This window comes from Lycium ferocissimum, chromosome 6 (assembly GCF_029784015.1).
Source record: "Lycium ferocissimum isolate CSIRO_LF1 chromosome 6, AGI_CSIRO_Lferr_CH_V1, whole genome shotgun sequence".
In the NCBI taxonomy this organism is placed as follows: domain Eukaryota; kingdom Viridiplantae; phylum Streptophyta; class Magnoliopsida; order Solanales; family Solanaceae; genus Lycium; species Lycium ferocissimum.
In genome coordinates, this window is record NC_081347.1 from 58,198,335 (window position 1) to 58,207,224 (window position 8,890).

Sequence of the window (8,890 nt, forward strand, 5' to 3'; positions counted from 1 at the left end):
ATATTAAGGTTTAACTAAAGATGTTCAAACCTAAACTAAGGATGTTCAAACCTAAACAAAGGATGTTCAATCCTAAATTAGCAAATATTTCACAAATAAAAATATAAAGATTAACAATTCATTATCATATAATTAACCATTAGCTAGCAAACAATTAGTAAATAATTAATAAATATTTAACAAATAATTAACAAATAACAATTAACTAATGAAACTATTAACAAATATTTAATAAATAATTAACAAATAAACAATTAGCTAATCAGACAATTAAGAAATACTAAATAAATAATCAACAAATAAAAAATTAGCTAACAAACAATTAAGAATTAATTAATAAAAACTTAACAAATAAACAATTACCTAACAAACATTTAACAATTAATTAATAAAAAAATTTAAAAAAAAAAAAACCAAAAAAGGGGCAGTGGACTGCCCCATTTGCGCAAAAAAAAAAGTGCGTAGTATTTTTTTCGAAATCCACAACTATTATACAACAATCATGCTTAGGATAATAATATATTTAACAATGTAATAGAAAATTCGTAGTGAAATACCTAGATAGGTGTTTTTAGTTTTTGAAATCGAGTTTTACGCCACTTTATTCCAAAATCAAACCTTTGAAATTTGTTCCTTGCCTTGAATATACCAAGAATATTGACTTTTGATTTAAAAAAAAAAACACGAAAACGACGTATTTGGAACGTGGGGACCACTGTTTTTGCTCGTTAATGTCGCTTTTTGTTTTTTAAAAAGGAGGGTGGACGGTCGGGGTGGGGAAGATGGTGGGGACTTTGGTAAACACCTATTGCGCACTAAATTAGTGCGCAAAAGGTACTTCGGTAACTTTTTTTTTTTTTTTTACTGAACTATTTTGATACATTTTTGGGTCATTTAAGTTGCGGACTCCGAAAATTATCTTTATTTTATTCAAAATGTCAGTATTATATACTCCCTCTGTTTCAATTTATGTGAACCTTTTCGGAGTACGAGGGTCAAATTTTATAACTTTGACCATAAATTTTGACATATATTTTTCAAGATTGTAAAAATAAAATTTATATATTTAGAAACTACATAAAAGTACTATAAGTCATGATAATCTATAATTCAAACACTTAAGAAAAAATGTAAGGAAAACGTGGTCAAACAACCACCTCGTAGACTCTCCCCAAATAGTAATAGGTTCACATAAATTGAAACAGCGGGAGTATTTTTTTTCTTTTACTCTGTCCCTTTTTTATTTGGGGGTTGGAGGTATTCATGGTAGGGTACGTATTGAATATTTCGGTTTGGTAACTTTGCTTTTTTAATTTTAGAAAATATTATATTATTGTCATGCTAAGTTAATTCGATATGGTTTGTTATTTTGTTCGATTTCAGTAAAGTGCGGTAGGATAAGTCAGTAATCATAATTTGTTTGACTTTGATTTACATGTACGAAAAAATTATGATTTCAACTTTTTAAGAAACGTCTCAATTATAAGGAAAGAAATTTTGGTCTTGATACAGTAATTCGATATATATCAAAGTATATGTACACTCCTAGTTGGAGTAAATTATTATTCTCTCTGTTCTAATTTATGTGACATTAATGTTTAACTAAGCACATGATTAAAAAGGAAAATGTTTTTTTTGAACCTTGTGGACTATAAAACAAGTCCAAGATACATACATAGTTTGATTTGTGTTGCTATAAATCATCTCATTAAGAGTAAATGAAAATTTTAAAATTAAATTATTTCTCCTATAGAAAAATGACATATTTGGAACAGATAAAATGTAAAATGTGCCAAATAAATTAAGACAGAGAAGTACAAAGTAATTCTCGACCTCCCCTACAGATCTTGCAAAAATTTTGGCCAACTTAAGCATGTTTAAGCTCTGCAGCAGTCTTAAGAAATAAGTTTAGAAGTAATTAATTCATAGTTATGCTATTTTAACTATATAATAAGAGTGAGTCGTATGAACGACGAAGGGTAAATCAGTAATTACAAGCTTCAAAGAGATACACCTGTCCGTCCATCTTCAAATGCAAAACAGGTGTCCCGCTTACTCTGTCTTTCACTTCCTTCTTCTCCATTATTCCTTTGCTCTTTGATTTTCTTTCTTCTCCTTCTTCTCTGTTGATTATTGGTCTCTTCAGTTTCTCTGTATTATTGTTTTTTTGATGTTACTTCTTTGCATCCGGAAAGTGTTACATGAGGTAATTTGTGTTAATTTTGATTTTGAGATTTTAACTTAAGGTTTGAGGTTTGTGTTGTAATAATTTAATTAAACTTTCATTTCAGAGCCAGAGATTTGAAGCTCAGACATGGCTATTGTCAACTGAAACTTATGTATTAGACTTGGATATTCCGGAGTAGGTATAATACTTGTCGACTATCTAGCTTACTTCTTTTCTGGAATGATCTCTTCGGCGGATAGCTTTGGTGGTCTTTTCTGGAACAATTTCAGGTCTGCTTTCCTTTTAATTTTTGCCCAAATCTCTTTAGACTTTCTAATATCAATGTTAAAATTCAGGTAGTTATTATTTTTCTTCAGATTTTCACATACTACTCCCCTTCGATTCCCTCCGCAGCTTGCTTTTACAATTTCAAGATGCTTTTCTGTTAATATTTGCCCAAAATTCTTCCACTTGTCTTCATCTTCATTTTTTTTCTTTCTAAATCTCTGTGTAATTTGAGCTATGTTGTATCAGCTTGTTGACATTGGAAAGTTTGATGGGTATATATTTGTTTTCTTCTTCTTCTTCTAATTATTTTTTACTCAATTAAGGAGTTAAATTCTTCATGTAAATTGGGTGTATGGGTGAATTTATACACCTTTACACTTGCACAGGTAAAAAGTATATTATCTACAAAACAAAAAGAGTCTTTCATATTCATCAAAAATAGAAGAGTTAAATTCTTCCAGTAAATTGGGTGCATGTGAATTTGTATACCTCAAGAATCACACCAGTGAGTTTTTTTTTTAAACTTATAGCATCTTCTAAAAGTTGAATCTTCATATTCATAGAAATGTTTGCTGCCATTGTTAACTTTGACGGTTTCTAGCTATATCTCTTTAGATTCTAGCACTTCTCTTTTCTATGTTTTTTCTTTACCCTTTTCTATATTTGAAGGTGTACCTGGCATATTAAATTTCTCATAGGATCTTTTGCGAGTTAACTGTAATTGGTAGTTTTTTTGGAGAAATGATGATACAATTTTCATTTTCAGTGATTCTAGCTAAATCCCTTTTGATTCTTGTACTTATTTTGATCTTGTTTTCTTGAATCCTGTTGGACCATTTCAGTTTTTGAAGTTTTAGGTTACTCTGGCCACATGGGTAATTTGTATTCTTCCACACTTAAACCAGTAAAAGGATTACTCTTAGCACCTCCAAAGAAATTGAATCTTTTTGTATGCTCACCAAAAAGGAAGTAATGTTCATTGGTGCATGGGTAAATTTGTATACTTCCAGATTTGCACCAGTAAAAAGATTCCTCATAGCATCTGAAAGAAGTATTGAAAAACACTTGTACATTTTACTACTTAAGCATAGTTCCAGTTTTGCACATAAAATAACTTCTATTTTGTTTTTGCCATTTACAAAATGGATACCTGATTTCTTATCCATTCTTCTTGCCCTTTGTTGTTCTGTGTTTCCTATGCATATTGTTTTTTAGTTTATCACTCTATAATGGTTTTAAAAAACTTATATCAATCTTATATAGACTTCGATTTCCCCTTTATATGAGTTGAAAATAGTACTTGGCAATTGTAACCTGAATGTCTGATAGAAATCTCCCTCTTTGGAATCGAAAGTAAAAAAAAAAAAAAAATGCATACCTTCAAAGTGTTTTCTAGAACTTAATACAAACATATGATTATCTCCACTTAACAAGTAGGGAAGAAGAAACTCAATTTATCATACATTTCTCTTAAACCCTTACTATTGCCTTACTATATTTTCATGCAAAACAATCTGAGAGTCCCTAAAGATGGATAACTTTGGATGAAATGAATACGATAAATTAGTAATGGCACAATTTAGTTAGTTAGCTTTTAGCATCTAAGTGCTATGTTTTCACATTTATTTCAATCGTTTACCTTGATAAATTAATTACCATTTGCATCCTGGAGAGTTTACGTTCTTCCTCTATCTATCCGTTGTATAGTAACTCGTGATCTTAACAATTTGAACGAGCAAATAATATAGTGGTGATCGTCCTTTTTCCTTACAATTCTGTAGGTTCTACCTGGAAGCGCTGTTCACTTTGTTACTGGATTTTTGAAGTCAATGGATGGCTTAAAATTGTGATTACCAAGAATAAGTAAGGTTATACTTCTCTACTGATTTAGCAAATACTTTGGCTTGATTCATTGATGGTTCAAAGTTTTTCTTTACTTCAAATTTCAAAATGGAACGCTTGAGTCTCTAAGAGTGATGGTAGTTCTGATAGCTAGATTCTTAAGACTGAATAAAAATTAAAAGATAAAAGTCTGTTTGTCAAATTAGGCAATGTGGCACGATTTTAAAGCGAATCATCTTTAAACTGCTACTGGTATTTTTACTACCAGCAACTATTACCTTATTTGAGTTCTTCAATTTATGAATTGTAGTAGAACATGTAAGCTTTTCTTAAAGAAATGGATGTCAAGAAATTTATCTGAATTATTTGAGCTTGAAGCTGATGAGGAGTCACAAAGTTTTTACTTCATTTGAAGCTACTAGGATATTTATTTTTAACTTTCTACCCTACAGATTATGTTGGTATTAATCAGTTGAAGCCGGTAGTCAAAATGAACTAATTGTTCAAAGTTTCTGATAAGCTAGACCTTCTTAATCTCCTAGCACCATCATCAGCAGAATCAATACTCTTTTCAAAGTTCACGGCAAGATTTTTAGGAATGAGCTATATCTTCTCTAGCCTTGGCATTAGAACTTTCACCAAATGCACGTTGATGGATTTTCATGAAACTCATCCCTGCCAAGCTTTACCTCCATTAGGTCTCCCATAAAACCTATATGATATGTTTGCACATGCGGAGCAAACTTTTCCCATAAAACCTATTTGTACATTTTAACAGCTAGAGAATACCTTCATCCGGAATTTCATTCTTGCCTTATTGCCGCTGTTATTTGATAAAAGAAACATTTATCTAATCACAATTACAATGAAATCTAAAGCAGCCATTTTTGAAGAAAAGGAAGACAGTGGCGCCAGTTCATCCTTGCTCTTTGGCACCAAAATTTGGAAAGCCAGCCTTGAGAGGAGCCAACATCTTCTTAACCCAAAGATTTCCCCTGATGTTATATAAATATGAACATTATTACCAAAACCAAGTGCTCTAAGCATAAGGCGAACATCCTCAGGAATTAGTGGACATATTTTACATTCCTTCTTTCTTTGAAGCAACATGTTTACTGTAAGTTGTGGGAGCAACCTAAGTATTGATATCTCATATGATAACATTGCGGGAGTATTTTTCAGCATGCTAAATTTGAATCTACTGCTTTTTTGAAAGTTACTGTGAAGGAGAAAAATTGAATCTACTGCTTTTTTGAAAGTTACTGTACGCCCATTGTTTCAATCCTCTTGCTTCTGCCGTTTGTCTATACTCTTTACATTTATATTCCTGTTGTAATGCGATAGGCTAAGACTAGCTACTCTACAGGTGCTGATTAGTAATTTTAATGCATTTAAACTGACTGAGCTATTCATTTTAGAGGGAGGGAGCGAGAGGACTATAATCGTATTTGTACATTCTGTGCAATCCTTTTTTTCACATCAACTATCCAATTATTCTATCTTTGATCCAATTATTAACATGCAAAACTTGCAGAGTTGTATAGAAGCTCATCAATTTTTAGCTATTCTTCATTTTTTATATGACTTTGATTCTTGATTTCTTAGCATTTGTAGTACTGGTATGCTTGTGTTCCGCTCCTTTTGTTCAGCTTCTTGATTTAAAATGTTTGGAAGTATATGAAACTTAGGTTGGTGTGAGTGGATGTTTGTTAAATGATCAGCAAAGCCACTGGCACTATATAAAACTGGTTAAGTAAAGAATCAAAGATATTAAACATAGAGTTTTAAGGCTGGTAAGAAACGAGTACTCTTTTGGCAAAAGTCGGATCAATTATCTCTCGAATTTGCTGTCTTTAATCAAAGCCACGTCCTGAGGAACTTTTGGTTGTTAGATTGTATCTAACAATGGAAATGCTGTCAGTAAATCCCTTCCAGGTAATGTAGTGATTTATGGCATTACTTGACAATTAATCAAACAAAAAGAGGATTCACATAGGTTCAAGTAGGATTTTTTTTGTATGAGTTCATGGTAATGTAAGTCCATGTGGCCTAAATGATTGGTTTTGACTGGTAGAAGCCATTATGCGAAGAGATACGATGCCACTTTCTTTAATTGAACTCTACAACAGTGGTCTAATGTTACGGATTGTGAGAAGTTTGGATTTTTCTTATCTTGGAATAAAGTTGAGGAGATAATTTCTTTCATCTTTCTGTGAATTGATTGGATTGCGCCAAACTAGAGCTATCCTGTTGATCTTTCAATATTTTATGGATTCGTCTGTTTCTATAACTCATGTTTTGAAGGTTTTTTCTTTTTGGACTTTGCAGGTATGCCTTTTCTACTTGATTCATCGAACACTTAACTCTGTTGGTAAGCTTATTTACTGTTTAATTGTGTTTATATCATAGAAATTCTGAGATATGAAGCTCAGCAGGCAGATGGCCAGCAATAGTATTGGTTAACATGATAGACTGACAGTCAAGTGTATTCATTAAATTCATAGGATATAATGGATTTCAATCATATGTATGTAAATTGTTGTGTGATTATTTTAGCACCTCAGCCATTTATTTTTGAAGAGTGCAAATATTTCTTAAATCTCAAGCACTAAGGAGTACATCCTATCCAATTAAACACACAAACTTTGAGTAAGCTTTATTTTGAACAAAAAGATGAAGTGGAAATAACTGAAAGTTGACTTCATCCTAGAATGATCGTACTGAAACTTTTCCATCATATAACTATTGTTGATAGTAATTGTAAGACTCTTTTCCTCCTTTTACCATAAGGTAGTCATTACTCCGATTAAATCGTCTTTCCCTCTACCTCATTCTTCTTCTTCTTTCTCTCTGCCTCATTCTTTCTCCATACATCCCTAATCCTTTTGGCTCTTTCATTGTAGGATAGATATTAGAGCTACCATTTATTAAGCTCGCTGGTATAGAGAAGAAGAGTTGTTTAATTGGAGTCTCGAGAGGAAATGGAACTAGAAAGCTCGACGAAAGGGATAAGCTGTATGAATTTTCAGAATATCCTTATCCACAAAGGGAAAGAACTAAAAGACCACTATCATACACAGGTTAGGTTTTCAATAAGCATTAGCGCTATTTTTACAGCTTGCAAACGCCAATTTGTTTTGTTTTACAATTAAAAGCCGGCTACCACAAATAGCAAGCTGGCAATTTAAGTTCCAGGGGATGGAAAAACTTCGCCCTTAGGCCTGATAGATGCATTAGTAATGAGCAGAAAGACATTGCACAACTCTTTGCTCCTTAACTTGCTGCTTGAGGAAACCTCATTCAATTGATTCTACTTGACTTTGAAGATGTATTGGAAGTTTATGAACAAGGAGCTCCGGTTTTCTTAAGCATCCAATGCAACACTTTGTGAGAGGTAATTGACTTTAGCTAGACCCCCCTCCGTAATTATTCCTTTGCGTTGCGTTTTCCGAAATTGTACGTTGTAGAAACAGAGAAGCAAGCTTGGATGTCAGATGAAGAATTTGGAAGACAGATGCTAGCTGGATTAAATTCCATGTGCATTCTGAGCTCATCTTTATTTAAAGCATTAACAAATTTGAAATTTGGTTCGACATGTGGGTGGAGAGGTCCAAAGTGTTCACTTTGACAAAGTTTAAAATCTGTTGATTTTGATATCAAGAAAGAGAATTAGTTTAGTTTTTCCCTTGCAGATTACTGTAATTGGGCCCATGCCGGCACTAGCTGCTTTTAGAAAGTGATTTACTTTTTGCCGCTAAACTAAGCAGAAATATTCCAGTGAAAGGGATTCTTAAATCTTTACAGATTCTATTTGCGAGGTAAAAAGTTGATGTGCTGTCCCATCTAAGCTGCTACATGTTAATAGAAGGGTCTTGTAACCAAAAAATTACTTTTTGAGCTAATTTAAATTTTACGCTTCCGGCATCAAGGTTTATAGAGTGGGGATGGAACATGGTCTTTTATTTAAAGCATTCTGTTTTATGAGATCTTTATAGTAACTATGAGATTATTCGTGTCTGTGCGTTTAAATCAACTAATTTCATTTGTCCTTTTATTTCATTTTTACCTGATTTTGTATATTCTTTAATGAAGTTCTTTAATTTCATTTTCTTTTGGTGCCTATTCTTTGGATTGTTCTTGACATATTTTGTCCTTTGATGGTTTCCTTTACGCCCGTTATTTTAGTAGCTTCACGCCGCAACAGAAAGAAAGGTGGATGAGGGATTGAAAAAAATTGAGCGAACTTATAGTAGCTTCTTGAAATCCTACTAGCTGGCGTTGGTAGTTGTAGAAGAACTGAGGATTGGGCCTAAAGTAATCAAGAAGCTGGAGACATCTTCTTTATGCAAGAAGATGAAGGCGAGTAATTACATTTTGGATGGACTCAACAACACTGCCCAAAAAATCAAGTATGAATATTACATTTTGGATGGACTCAACAACACTCCTCAATTTCAATTTCCTGCATTCTATGTTTCTGCTCAGTTCTTTTTCTAATCTGAAAAAATAATTGCATAGCTTTGGGTTTTAAAATGTGACACACGGTTCCTATGGAGCCAAATCCTCCTAACATGGCAATAGATTTAGTTATTC

At 32.5% G+C, this 8,890-nt stretch overlaps 1 long non-coding RNA gene across 7 annotated transcripts; it reads left to right on the plus strand.

Annotated features, from left to right (window-relative positions):
* The first annotated feature begins 2,049 nt into the window (after positions 1–2,049).
* Positions 2,050–8,498, plus strand: LOC132059886 (uncharacterized). Of its 7 annotated transcripts, none has more exons than XR_009415766.1 (6): positions 2,050–2,206; positions 4,237–4,323; positions 6,626–6,668; positions 7,206–7,377; positions 7,453–7,691; positions 7,990–8,498. It is a non-coding gene; the product is annotated as an uncharacterized LOC132059886 (long non-coding RNA). The 7 variants fall into 7 exon arrangements; XR_009415763.1 differs by having other exon boundaries at positions 7,201–7,377; positions 7,990–8,497; XR_009415767.1 differs by having other exon boundaries at positions 4,237–4,318; positions 7,990–8,497.
* Positions 8,499–8,890: the final 392 nt, after the last annotated feature.